Genomic DNA, 15,303 nt, shown 5'->3' with positions numbered 1-15,303 from the left:
GACTCATGTAACACGTACATGCCTCGTGTGTGTCACATGTGACACAGATGACAAGGATATATGAAACATGTGTAACACACATGCTTCATTTGACACGTTACATGACACATGTGACACTTCACATACACGTCACACATGGCAAATACATTTTTACATAAACAGACATCTTATGACATACCATATTCAACATGCGTCATATGACACATACATGTCACGTGTACGATACATGACGTGTGTCACATATGACTCGTTTGTTCTATATGACACACATTTTGTCTATAACACATATGACACACATTTGTCATATATGACCCATATGACACTTGTATGACACACATCACATGCATGCCACATGTCATATTTCACACTTATGTTACATATGTCACATGACTCCTGTCTTATATATGTCACATAAGATCCATATTTGAATTTTCGTATTTCACATATGGAAAATGACATACTTGTCACGTCTTGTATGACTAGTGCATGTCACACATGACATATAACAAATATGTCACACGACACATACATCTATATGTCATTGTGGCTTATTTGTATCATATGTGACATATGACATATGTCATTTTTGTCTTGTCATACAGTATTTCACACATGACCCATGTGTCTTATATGACACATGCCACATATGGGCACATATGTAAAACATCTCTATATATTTCCTTCTAACCAATGCCAAGTTCAAGTCAGGCACGTTTTCTCAGAATCTTCTTTTGTTAATTAGTGGACCTCTTTGGGTTCCTACTTTTATGGGGTGGTTCACTTTTAGTGGTCAAGTTGACACTCCACCTTGAATCAGCCTTTTTTCGTTTCTTGCTCTTATGCCTTAGGCATATATTAGACAAAGCTGAAATATTCAGAGTTACAGTCAGGTTTGAAACTCAATTACTTCTGTGGTGTCTAATTTTCACTTCATTTAGAGGAAAACAAAGTTTTAAAGTTTTTATGTAATACTTTAGGTCTTTCTTTTTTTAATTCAGGAGGGTCACCATGTTATTATTTAGGAAAACGAAATTATATTTGACAATAGACCAAATAATCTACTTTTCTTCCTAATGTAGACATCTGGGCTATATGCAAAGTTGCTGTCTTAATTTGTGAATTAGAAAGAGATCCCTTTGAGACAGCCAAATGACAGAAGGTCCCTGGAGAAATTCTAACCAGCCTCTGCACTGAGGTGAAGCCTGGGGAAGTTCACCACCTTTGCAGCACTGAGGAGCCTGGCCCCTCCCCTTCCTGTGTGGAACTTGGGATTGCAACCGCAGGCGGGAAGCGCTCTAGCTGGCGGTTCTGGCCTTGTGAGGGATACCTATGTCCCCCTCCTCTTTTATTTCCCTTTCACCCAATAAACCCTACTTTACTTACGCTTTAAATCATCTGCGAGCCTAAATTTTCATGGCTGTGGGACAGACAAGAACCTTGTCTTTAGCTGAACTAAGAAAAAGTCCTGCAACATCTTTTGGCGCGCAGTGTCGGGGCACCAGAAGCGGTGAGTGAAATGGGGACTCAGAACCTCTCACTGTTGCTTGAGCTTTTCCTTCCTTTTTTGGGACCAGCCGGTGAGCAGTGGCTCCCGTCCACCCGCCACCCTCTGCCGGGATGGGGAGCATGGCTCAAGGCTCCCGGGGCAGCTGGCTGTCATTTTCCGTCATGAACAAACAGCTGGAGCTTCCCCTTCCCCGCCAAGAGATTCATCTCTATCCACCAGTAATCAAACTTTTCTCCCTGGTGGAGAAACCGCTTGCGTAAGAGTAAGAGTTTCTTCCCCAGGCATTTTTAAACTGTTTCTTTCTCAACCCCATCAGCAAATGAACTTTAAATTTTTTTTTTTTTTTTTTTAATTGTGGAAGATGTTTTGCTAGGCCAGCCCCTGCCCCTAAACACCCAACTATCACTGTTGATATTTTCTGCCAAGATTTGGTTGGGAAATCAAGCCTCCATCTTGCTTTATATCCTGGGGGCCTTGGCCGGTAACCACTTGGCAAAGCTTTGTTTGGCAACCCTGCCATAGGGGATGAGCCCTCTCTGGTTTGATATCTGCATGTTTTCCTAGACCTGTCTTTTAAAGGGCCCCACCGAGCAACTGGGTGTTCTTCTGCCTGTGTGTGTACTGTGTGTGATGTCTGTAAGAAGAGCTCTGATTAAGTTGAACTAAAGAAAGACAAGTGCTTTGATCAGTATTTTGTAAGGGAAGTTAAAAGCTGTGGTACCTTTCAGCTCACGTGACTTTAATCTTTTAGAAATAAAAACAGCTCTAAAGACTATTAGTAAAATGCAGGTCAGATGCAAGGTTTGCTAAGTGTTTTGAGGTTACAAACTGCTTTTTGGGTTTTGAGAACTGTTTGGCTTGCTGGCTTCACAATTGGTAAGGCCTGGGAACATATGGAATTAACCACACCCTTAACAAACAAGGCAAATCTTGGCTGTAGTTAGCACACAATTAAAGCAACTTACCAAGTTTTACCTTAAAGTTAAAAATTGCTAGGCTACTAGAAATGGATTTACATACAAGATGTGTAAAAACAGTAAAATGTGTTTTTTAGTAAAAGATTATAAGAAGACATGGAAATGTAAACTTTTGCCTAGGGTTAAAGAATTGTTTTACATTAAATTAGGAAAGCTGAAGGTTCAAAGAAGTGGTGGAAGAATTGTGGAAATTAATCTTTTAGAAGAGGTTCTCTGTGTGAACATATTGACTAAATTCAAAAACAGGGTATTATATGGTTTTCTGTAAATTGAGCATTGAAATAAAAGCATAACAAGGTTTCCCTAAGGCATTAATCTGTTATTTGGCAATCTTTGCAAAGGTTTATAAGAGGTTTTTTCTTCCTTAAAATTTCTGCATCATCATTTTGGCAAAATAGTAACTTATGGTACTCTTGAATTCTATTTTGTAATATCAAGTGTTTGAAACCTCGAACATTTAACAGCCTTCCCAGAATCAAACTTCAGTTTCAAAATTGTTTTCCCTGGTACTTGGCTTTTTGAATACTTCAGAGCATCCCTGAAGTGTCCAGAAAAGAGAGGTAAATAGGATTATTTGACATGTTTAGCTACAAGGGATTGCCAAAATGATGCTCAATTTTTCTTAGGTTATGACTTGGTGAATAATGCTAATATATGTTTCAAAATTGTATGGGATTTCTAAACTTTGAATGTCTGTGTATATGCTTAATTAAGGTTGTGATTATGATTAATTAAGGTTTTTATGTTAAGTTATTATAAACCTCAGAGATAATCAAACTTTTTGTGAATTGTGTTTCTAAGTGGAACTACCCTGGACATGTTATTCATAACAATTGTTGTCTTGTTTTAATTCTTTTTAAAAGATGGTTTATAATAAGCTATAGGACTGTAACAGGTGCTTTCAAATACAAGCTTCTGATAACTTTGGAAATTGTAACATTGGAATAAAGGAAAATGTACAGGACTCATGAAGAGCTGAAATGTTCATGAATATCAAGCAGAACAACAGTTAGCTAAATGGACTGAACTCAGAAAGCTAAAGAAAACTTTTTGACGTTTGATTAGGATATTGCTGATCCATGTTTTATTTTTCATAGTCAAGGGAACTTATTTGAACTATTTATGGCCTTTAATAATTAAGCAAGGTGTGCCCCTATGATCAAGATTGGGAGTGTGTTTGTTTCTCTCTGCCTGGGTCCTCTAGAATTTGGAAACTATCTGTGAATACGCTTAACTGACGGCAATATAGTTGTTTGCATCAGTGCAATAAGAATCCATTTCCTTTTGCAACAGAATGCAAATGGAAGAACTGGTTATTTTACTAAGGCTTTGATGGGAAGGCATGCTTCCCTTTAAGGAGTCAATATCAGCTTACAGAACTGATAGAAGCCCAGTGGGGAAACTGGCCTACTACCCTCGTCTGTGCAGTCCCTGTACAGGGTTCCTGACCTGTGATCAGTAAAGAATGTCACTTTCTAACAGGTCTAGGAGCTCCCAGTTTATCTTGGGACCTTAAGAAGAGAGGATCATCCAACTCACAGGTATTTGAGGATGCAAACTCATGGTGGGGCTTGGCTTTAAAAAGTCTTATCTGAGATTCCTTGTGGAAGAGAATTAAGAGAATTCCATCAAAGCCAATCCAAAAGCCCTATGTAGAAATAATTATTCTTGCTGTACTTTATGCAAATAATGAGGCCAAGTATAAAACTAAAGTTTATTTAAACAACTCAGTCCTATGATGATTTATTTTTTTAAAAAACATGAGGAATGGAGAGAGAGAAATCATATTTCAAAACTTATATTTGTCATTAATTTCTAAGCTCATTACTTGTTTTTCAGTTTTTGCCTACATTTTTAGACTAACCCTGCTTGTTCGTGTGAACCAACCAGCAATCTCTGGTTGCAGCTCAAAAAGAATAAGAGGGATGGTTAATGTAGAAATCCAGATTAATATTTTAGTTCTGAGCAGTTATCCTGCAAATCCTGCCAGATGATGGAATAAATAGGGTCCCCAATACCTAGAGGTTTCCATTTGGGAAAGTAAAACCAAGGGAGGTAACCAAAGCCAAGCACCATGCACCCAAATCCTAGCAAGCAGAACCATAGCTACCAGTTAGCTGGGTGTGTCACATGACATCATTTTCTCTCCTTTGTTGGTGGAGGACTCAGTTTCAATTTCACCTTAGCGTTTGGCTTATGATAAGCAGTCCACGCAACCCCTCGAGATACATTTTTTGTTCCAGACTCAATTCCAAGCTTTGGGTCGAAGTCCTAGGAAAATATACTGGATTTGAGGGATCCAGAGGCAAATGACAACAGAGGTTAAAAGGCACAGCACAGGTGAATGTGGCTGATTCCTGCTCATTAAGCCAACCCCAAGCTTTGTGTTTCATGGATAAAGGCCACGTTAGTATCCACAGCATAAATGAGGTCTAAGGAATCCAAGGCTACTGACAGCAGGGGAGATAGGGAGTATGTAGGAAGGAGCATATGATTCCCACCTTCTTCACCCCCTTGCTTCTTGGGTGCCAGCTGTTTTGACATTCACGGCAGCACCTGCCAAGATCACTGGAACTCAGGGATGCGAGGATGGAAGAGGGAAAGAGGATGCTCTTCTCTCTCTCCCTCACTTACCTCTGGATATCTGTTATAAAGAGAAGGGAACCAGGGGTGACTGCTCCCCTCTTTCTAGACATGTAGCCATTCATTTTCAGTCTGTAGCCCTTTAGAATGCATCGTGGGGCTTCTTTGAAAAAATGCCTTCTTTTTATTCCTTTCTCCTCGGTCCCCTCTTCTGTGATAGGTAACTGTGTCTCTGTACTATGCTGTTTTCAGATACATCTTTCAAACTGAAAAGAGTTAGTTTCCCAAACCTTAAACTTGTTGGCTTAAGATGGGGCCCAGGGGAAGGGAACCCAAAAGCCCAAGCCGGCAAAAGGATAAAAGTTTTTTTTTTTTAAAACCAGTCAGGCTTTTGGCCTCTCTCTCCCTGTGCAAACTGGTAAAAGGCCTCGGGATCTTTGAGCTGTCCTTACCCTTCCCTGTGTTTCATTTTAATACTTGTTTTCTAATAACCTGGTTTGTCTCTTCTTGCCTTCAGGCCATCAAACTCCAAACAGTCATGCAATGGAGCCTTTGACGATGGCCCCTTCTTCTGGGAACCGTTAGATAGGCCTCTAAGGGAACTCTGACTGCCGTTTCCCCAAAACAGTGCCCCCTGTCAGCAGAAAGCAGTTAAAATTAGTGTTCATCCTTATCCTTAATCTTAATGGCAGTTAGATGAACTTCTTTAGAGGGGGAATGAGAGAGTCCCTGGAGAAACTCCAACCAGCCTGCCCACTGAGGTGGAGCCTCAGGAAGTTCACTACATTTGCAGCAGGGAGGAGCCTGGCCCCTTCTCTTCCTGTGTGGAACCTGGGATTCAAATCGAGGGTGGGAAGTGCTGTAGCAGGGGACTCTGGCCTTGCGAGGGATCCCTGTTTCTCCTTTTCACACAATAAAACCCTGCTTTACTCACCCTTTACACAGTCTGCGAGCCTAAATTTTTGTGGCTGTGGGACGAACAAGAACCCCATTTTTAGCTAAACTAAGGAAAAGTCCTGCAACACCTGGGTGCTAACTTCAGAGGCCATCAATTGGTTAACCAGAGTAATCCTAAAGATCTGGAACTTGTGTTCATAAAACCTGCCCCTGATCACCAGCCTCATTACACCAGCATGAAGGGAAATTGTTCTCTCCTTCTTCCTATATAATTTTTAAATCATCTTGGCTGAGATTTCTTCCTGCATGACTTCACTTGATGTAAAAATTAACTTAATTTTCACCTTTTAAAGAAAGTGAAAAGATCAGGGATATTTAGGCCATAACTTTGCCAGTGAAAATTCCATTTCTTCCTAAGTATGACTTTGGTAGAGATACAACCTGAGAAACACCCTTCTTGGAATGAGAAGCAAAATACTGAAATATATTCATTCAGTGGTTTCTTGTCATCAAAGATATAATCTAAACTTTTACTTTCTCTGCTATTCAGTATCCTCAAACTATATAATGTTATTCCTACCTTTCTTTCCCTTGCCCTTTTATTCTTGTGTGCCTACCTTTTAAATAGTGATAGATTGATATTTCTCTGAATATGCTAAGATATTTCTTGACTCTTTCTCTCTGAACATACTTTACCCTCCTCTTCAATATATCAAACTCTTATGCTCCAACGCCTATCTTAGATGCTTATTTGGTTATGGATCCTTCCTGAATTTTCTTTCCATCTTCTACTAATTTCTCCAAAATTCCCAGTAGAAGTTAGGTCAGATATAGCTATTTCCATTTTGTGAACCATGGCGTTTTGTTCAGGAAAAGTCACAATGGCCAACATTAGTCTTTACATTCAGTTAGTATTTATTGCTCAGATTGACTTCCTAGCTGGACAGCCAGAACTAGCCTTTCAGTAGTCAGAATTACAGACTGAAAACAGACTCACCATAGACAGCTGACTTCATATATCCACAGCCGAATATTTAGCCCAGTGATAGGTTTTTGAAGGATTTTTTGGTTGGTTGTTTTTTGATCTCCCCATAAAATCACTACATTTCCAAATGAGGCTTCTAACCAGACATCTGAGTCTGTTTTCTGTTCTTGACATTGTGCTTGTGTTATAGTGCTTGCTTCTTAGTTGTTATTTTTTACTTTGTTTTCGTTTTCTATTTATTTTGCTTTCTCTGGTATTTTGGTTTAAAAACAAATGACTTGCTCTTATGTGTTTATGGGGTAAAACAAACAACAAAAACTACCTTGAAGAAGGCTGCCCATATTTACAATCATCTTTAGGCCCACATTCTAAATAGAAATGAAAATTGAACAAATGTCTGGTAGATACTTGTCAATGGTGGGAGTGAGGATGTGCTTGCAAAGGAAAGACTCAATTGCTCATTGGGCTGCTGGGCAGCAGCAGGGCCTGTAGGGTTTGGAAAGCTTGGTTGCTGAAAGCTGGTATGGGGAGCAAATAGACATTTTTGTTTGAGTTGCCTGGGTGCTGGGAGACATCTGAATGAATATGAGGTGATGTTCAACCCCATTGTGTTTATATGAATACACATTACCATTTCCCGCAAGGAAGCTGATAACAGCACCATGATGCTTTGCTATAAAATCAGTTGAACATTTTCCTGCACATTTTACTCCCTTTAAAATGGTTCAGGAACAGACATAGGAAATGTCATTGCCCCTCTGTAACATTCTCTTTCCCCAAATGAGAACCCATTGGAACACACTGTAGGGGTGTTTCACTGCAGAAAGCTTGGCATAGACAACTGGAGCAAATGAGGGATTTTCCTTTAAAACCAGCAGGTTTGTGGGTTGTGTGTGGTGAGGGTGGGGTGTCATTCTTTTTTTTTCTCCCTGTATCTCTATGTTAAAGCTTACAGAAGCAGATAAAGAGCACGGGGATTTAATTATGCATAAATAGAAGACAATGATGAGTGCTTAGGAGTGTAATTAGTTGTGGATGTAGATATATGCATCCTTGTAGATACATTTTATTTGCATAAGAATATAAATGTTCAGAAACATACGTGTGCAGGACATGTGTAAGACCTTTGGCAACAGAGGCACATTTAGAGGTTAGCATGGTATTTTGCAGATACCTTGAGTTAGCACTGAATTTGCTTTAAAAAAATGAATGAAAACATGTTCCAGTTAATTACAACAACAGTAATATTGAACTTCTTCTGTAGCAGACTAACAACGTTTAAATATATCCCTAAAATATTTTTAAAAGTAAAAAACAAAAAAGAAAGAAGAAGAAAATTAAAGTCTTAGAGCTATGACTAGAGTTCTATTCATAATTTAATTTCCTCTGGTTCTAAGCAGTCCAGGGGTTGAATCTAGGGATATATTGATGTAATTGGAAAGTAAGATCATGTGACTGGATGGTTAAGGTTCTGGATAACAAATATATTCCTCTCTTGTACATATTTTATTAAAGAAATATCAGTATACATTGTGCTTGCTTAAGAGGATGAATTCCTGTAGCCTGGACATTTCTGCATTTTTCATAACCATTCTTAATAACCTGTCCTAGTATTTAATAATAACCCCTTTCCTGTCAACAGTTATTGCTCAACCTAGCTCACTTACATCTCTCCCATTTTCCTCCCTGTTCATTTCCTCCGGATCTGTCTTTTGTAAAATTTTGAAGATAGTTAAGCTTTCAATTTTCATGTATAACTGATCATATTTTGTCATTGTTTTTCTCATCTCAGGACAGATCCCATGAAAAAGAAGTCCAGCCAGTATTTTTCCAGGGTTGAAGAAGTTCTTTCACCATAGAAATAGACAAGCAAGGCTCAGTGACATTGGTCATTAAAGGACATTTAGGTGACAGACTTTCACGTTGCTTAAGTAGTAAAAATGGTTCCTTGGTGACAAGAAAAGTTATTAGGGACATTAAAGAAGATATCAGTGAATCAGAACTAAGAATGAGTTGGATGATATAGGCAGGAATACAGGGAAGAATTAGATCAGGAACATCTTACTTGTATAGACAGGTCATAATGAGAAAAGCTGGTGGAGAACTGGGGTTGGCAACCAAGGAAACAAAGGTTAAAAGGCTACCTTTGGAGCTGGAGGAGCTGAGAAAATTGTGTGGCTGAAGTTTGCTTGAAGATGGAAGCAAACTACAATTTCAAACTTTACTTGAGCCTGTGCTCCCTATTCTTTTGTGTTCAACTAACTACAAAGAACAATTCTCTTCTCACGTATTTTGAGATATGGCCCATCTCCCTTCTTCCACATAACTCCAGTAAGACTCATGAACCACTTCTTCACCTATCTGCCTCTATAACAACGCAGGCCCTCTTTCTCTTCCTTGAACTGTTTTTCATTAATGACCATTCTCCATATTCAAAAACCTGATTGTCCAGTGTATTTTGTCTTTCACACAACAAGACACATATCTTTGAAAAGTTATCAGTTAAATGTACGTAGATTTATTGCTCAGTGTTACTCTCATCCAGGAAATAATAATTATGCCCTAGTCCTAAAAAAGGAGGAAGAGTAATTCAGGATTATTAAAATCTTCATCTTTTATGAAAGAAGTTTCTTCTAAATCTAACTAAAGAGACAGAACAGTGTCCCAAAGCCAGGTGGATTGCTTAGTTTGGATCCTGATTCACCCCCAATTTCTACAGCATAGATAGATATGAGTAAGTAATATGGGATGAGAGTTGGTTCTCAACAAGGATAATTGTACGTTCTAATTTGAATGTCCTTTCTCCTATAATAAGGATATAAACTAAAAGCTACAGAGTTGATGGCCAGACTTTAGATTACGAAGCCCCAAAGAGTCTGAGGGTGGAGGTGAGAGAATTGATCAGCTGTAGGATGAAGAACTTCAGGCAACAGAAAACTACAAATCCACCACCTTCCTCAATCTATTTTGTTCAACTTGAGAGGCTTTTGAGAGAGAAGCAGCATCTAGAAGGGACAAATTTGCTTAACATGTAAATAGATTGTAATTCAAGATGCTCAGATTTTATTCCTGAAGAATCTTATTTACTATAACTGTGCAGGACACTCCTGCCCTAGGCCAGAACTAGCACCCCTACAGAGTCCAATTCAAAAGTGTCCCAACCTCCCTCAACTTGGTCACCCAGTCAGCCCTGAGCACTGTCAGAATTTCCTGGGTGTCTTTGTGTTTTCCTTTTACAGGTCGTTCAGAGTGACCTTGAGGAGAGACTACCAGTCTAGAAAGTGAATTTGGTAGGAACTGGAAGCTCATTCATTTTCTGGAGATGGTGGTAAACTTACTTACCCTCACACCACACTCAACCACTACTCCAACTTCAATCCCCAAGTAGGCTTCTTCCTCCAGTAAGATCTCAGTGTATCGCCTTGAAGTACACCTACATTTCACTGACTTCCAGCAGTAGAGAGTCTGTTATACTCAACCAATTCTCGTCATCATGTTGTGTTTTATATTACTAATTTGCCATATTGGATTAATTTTAGAATAGGCAATATATGTGCACATAAGACCACAAAACGAAATGATAAATATGCAAAAATATATACAGTTAAAGTTTCTATTGCTTCCCTGCCTCTAATCTTTGTTCTGCTTCGCAGATGCAAACTCAGTTTACAATGTGTTTTAGGCATATACATGGAGTGTGTGTGTGTGTGTGTGTGTGTGTGTGCGTAAAAAGAAAGAGATGGGTATGCGTGTATATATATGTGTGTGTGTAATTATTACAAGAGATATTTGCATTTCTCTTTTAATGAATAATTACATTTTCTAATGTCTGTGGCACTTTCTCAAATAGACAATGGCTAGTAAAATAACTTTCAGGAGATGTATATGTGTGTGTGTGCACACATATATATCTCATGAATATATAGCTCCTGAAAGTTATTTAGCTATAACATATATATATATACACACACACACATATATACACACATATATATCTCCTGAAAGTTATTGCACTAGCTCATATTTATATGTGACATCTCTGATACATTTTATAAGGAAACACTATATATTATACTGTCCTCTTTGTTCTATACTTTGCTTTTTGATTTATTAACCAATATATATTGAACATCTTTTTAAATCCATTCATAAAAAGCTACCCCATTATTTTGAATAGCTACAAAAATTCATCAGATGAATGTGCCATAATATAGTTTGTGTGTATATATGTATGTTTTTTTGTGTATATGTATATATGTACATATTTGTATGTGCCAAATATAAAATATCTGTACATGGACTTGTTTTGCTTATGAATCATTCTTGCCTGTGTGCCTATATAGCTGTAGGATAAATACCTTGAGAAGTAATTTCAAAGCCAAAGAGTAAATGTCTTTGTATATATGACATGTAATGCTAAATTGCCTTCTCTACGTGTTATACAATTTTACAATGCCCCAGGATTTTTTCCCTCATATCTAAATGACGCACTGTGGAATTAGCTTTGTGGTCTGAGTATACAAATAGTTAAAATATTTTTGTCATACGAAATTTGCATTTATCTTATAATGAATAATTACTTTTTCTAATGGTTATGACACCATCCCAAATAGACAGTGGTCATCTTGAATTTCAGAATCTTCCTTTGTATTACCCTCTCCCCCTCCATGGCATCTAGCCCATGGCTCTGTATGTGGAAGGTATTAAAAATTGTGTTATTAATAAATTGATTCTACACCAAGCTTTGATTGGTTATCACCAGTATGTGAACTCATTGTGCCTGATTTTCACTCTTTTCTGAGTTCCCAAATTGGTCTCATTAGATAAAAAACAGAAAATGGTTCTCACCTACCCCTCTGTGCTATTGATATATAATAAGGAATGTTTAAGTGGAAGATAAATGTAAACTCAGTTTTATGTGTCAATAGACAATAAGAGGATGTATGCAAATGAACTTCTTGACAGGATGTAGGGCTTACAACTTCTTTGGATGGGACTTCTTCACTTGTGAAGAGTATTTTCTCTCAAGGGAGGAAAACAATATTTAATTCAATTTTTAAAAAACTAAATAAAATGGTCATATGGTTATCAAGGGGAGACATACTTCAGATTCTGAAAGGATGATGAGTTACTCTAAAACAAGTAGCTTTTGAATAAATTGTTACTGCTTCTGATGAGATATGGGGGAGGGAGTGAGTTGATGTACTAGTCTAATGAGCAATATTGCTAAAAATCCATTCTAAAGATCAGGGTGTGTTCACGGCAGGTAGTTGAGTAAAATATTCAATGAGGAGAGTATTACCTCAGTAAATGCTGCTGGTGTTGGTTTATTTTTTCATCAACCCTCAATAACCCCAGGAGATCAGAAAACAGGTAGGGAAGAATAATTATTTATTGTTAATTCTTAATCTACTAAAATACCTTTTTTTCTTATTTCATAATGATCATTGGTTTTTAATTTGACCAAATTAATGAGATCTAGTTCTCCTGAAATCTAGGTATTTTTCTACTCCCAACTATGTGTTGCAACTTTGCATAATATTTATAAATAATTTATAGAATGTTTAGTAAGTGACTAGTCCTGAGGTATTTACTGTAAAAGTATAAGCAAAGACAGTTTCTAGATTTAAACACAACAAAGGGACATTGCATACTCATATAAAACAAGTATGACCTCTCTAAGGCAATAAATGAAGTACTTGTATTTCTCAACCAGCTCCAAGTCCTCATTTCCTTGTTTCCATTCTTAATTTCCCCAATTACCCAGACAGGGTTCATTCAGTTCACACAGTTGTAAGTTCATATCCCACCCACTATGCTTACTGTGTAGCATCCAGCAAATTAATTCGCTTCTCTGAGCCTTGCCTTGCCTTTGGTGTGATTTGAAAATAAATAAGATATTCCTCCCAGGTCTGTAAAATATATGTACAAATACATTTTACATATGTTATTTAAGCATAACATATGTAAAGCAGTAAGCACATAGTAGGTATGCTGGAGATTTAAGACTTCAAAATTATCACTTGAAATGGCTGCTACTTCACGGTCCTCAGTTAATCATTTAGGTTTCCATTGTCTCTGTGATTTCCATGATCTTTCTTTCCTTAGAATCCCTGATGTCAGCACTATAGTTAGGCACATGTACATGGCCTGTGATTTCTTCTCCTTGCTCACTCTGTTTGATATAGCAAGATTTATCTTCCTCAGGTTCTGCTTTCAGAGTGGCACTACCCTGGCTCTCGTTTCCTGCTGAAAAAAAATGAAGCCCTTAAGTATCTAATAGTTATCAAATTCAGGACCTGACAGATATGTCTGTTTTATGCTTGCCCTTTCCCCTTCATGTTGCCTTTCCTCAGTCATGCTCAACTTCTCACCACATTGTCGTTCTGTATGCTTCCTCTATTGGATCTTCTTTTATAATAAACTCTCTTTATAGCCCACGCACCAGAATCCTATCAGCCTTCAAATCTACCTCAAATGCAACTTCTAACCATCCCACCTCACTCACATTTCAATTTCTATAACTTTTTTTACACCCTTCTTAGTTAGAATGCTTAACACATACTTCCATAGAATTATAGCTAGTTGTTGTCATTCTTTATTTCTGCATAATGTTAGATTTTACTGAAAGAAGAGAATGAATATTTTGGGGAACTGGGGGAATAGCTTTTATTTGCCTTGAGATGCAATGTGGCACAGTGGCTGAGAGGAAATGCTAGATCAGACTGCCAGAGTTTCTATTCTCAATTTGCATTTTATTATTTGTGTTTAACATGTTTGTTATCTTCAGCTCAGTTGCCTTAACCTAATTAATTAATTAATTCAACAAATAAATGAATACATAATGTATTCAAAAAATGTATTCAAGCAGCTACTATGTGCTTGAGTACAATGATGAACAGACTTCATAAGCCTGTGACTTAGGTGTTTACACAGGTCCCCCAAGTTTAGAAGGCCATGCACTTGGCTTAATGTTCTGCTGTCATTGTCTTGACATTTTTAGTATGTTTTCAACATAGGACCCCATAATTTCAGTTTTTGCTAGGCTCTAGAAATTATGTAGCTGGTCCTGATAGTAAATAAGATAAATATGATCCCTGTTCTTATGAGGAGACTGAATATAAATAAGCAGATGAAAAAGTAAGAAAGGGAAATATTAGACAGTGATAAGTGTTATGAATAGCTAGGTGCAAACTTTAAATTTGGTGGTGAGCAAAAGCATCTCAAGGTTACATTTAAAGCTGAGATTTGAATGATGAAAGGTACTCTGTAAAATGCCGCAGAACATTCCAAGTAGAGAAAATAAGTGTGAAGATGCTAAGGCAGGGATAAAATTGAAGACTTTAGGAAACATTCTTTTTGGGAAAGAAAGAGCAAGGTAGAGAATGATCAAGCCTAAAGGTTGGTTGTGGCCAGATCATTAAGGCCAGGATACGAGGGTTTGCATTTTATTCTAAATGTGATAGGAAGCCATTATAGAATTTATAGTGAAGACATTAAATTTGATTTATTTTTTAAAAGATCACTGTTTTCAATTATAGCGAGACAGAAATAGAAGCAGGCGTGCCAGTAAGAAGACTACTGCACATGTCTAGACAAGCAATAGTGGTGGATTGAACCAGGACAATACACAAGCAGCTGGAGGGAAGTGCAAGTGTTTAGGATATATTTAGGAGACAGAGTTAANCACAAGCAGCTGGAGGGAAGTGCAAGTGTTTAGGATATATTTAGGAGACAGAGTTAAGAGGACTGCTGACAGATTGGATGTGGAGGATGAGAGAAAGAGAGGGATCCAAGATAATAACTGTATTTTTGATGGTCATGTCATTTATTAAAATAAAGAAAATGGACAAAATTAATTTATGGAAAGATATGTATTCTCTTTCCACACAGAGAATGCGTTCTCTCTTAGATATCAATGTGGGTAAGTAAAAAGAGAAAATGAGTATCATCACTATCAAAAAACAGGGGTAACAACATCTACCTCATATGATTAATATGCCTATTAAATCAGATCACGTATGTAAAGAACTCGGCCGCATGCTTACCACCTAGAAATGCTCAGTATATGTTACTTATTTGTATTTCTAAAATGCATAGCCAAGTGGAATTGTATATTACAAATCAGAGAACTTCATAGGAGTGAAAGTAGCTCTAGAAGGTCAAAAGGAAAGCTGGAGGAAAGAATAGAAAGATTTTTAAATAAGATTTTTAAATGGAAAGATTTTTAAATAAGAGACAGCAGGTGGAAATTGTCCCTCTCTTTAACACATACTTTTTACTCATTAATACCTTCATACGTCTATGGGTCTCTTGTTAGGAGTGTTTCTCATAATCCAGGAACTGAAGATACA

Source organism: Theropithecus gelada, chromosome 18, assembly GCF_003255815.1.
Source record: "Theropithecus gelada isolate Dixy chromosome 18, Tgel_1.0, whole genome shotgun sequence".
NCBI lineage: Eukaryota > Metazoa > Chordata > Mammalia > Primates > Cercopithecidae > Theropithecus > Theropithecus gelada.
Note: the sequence above shows the minus strand (reverse complement) of the source record.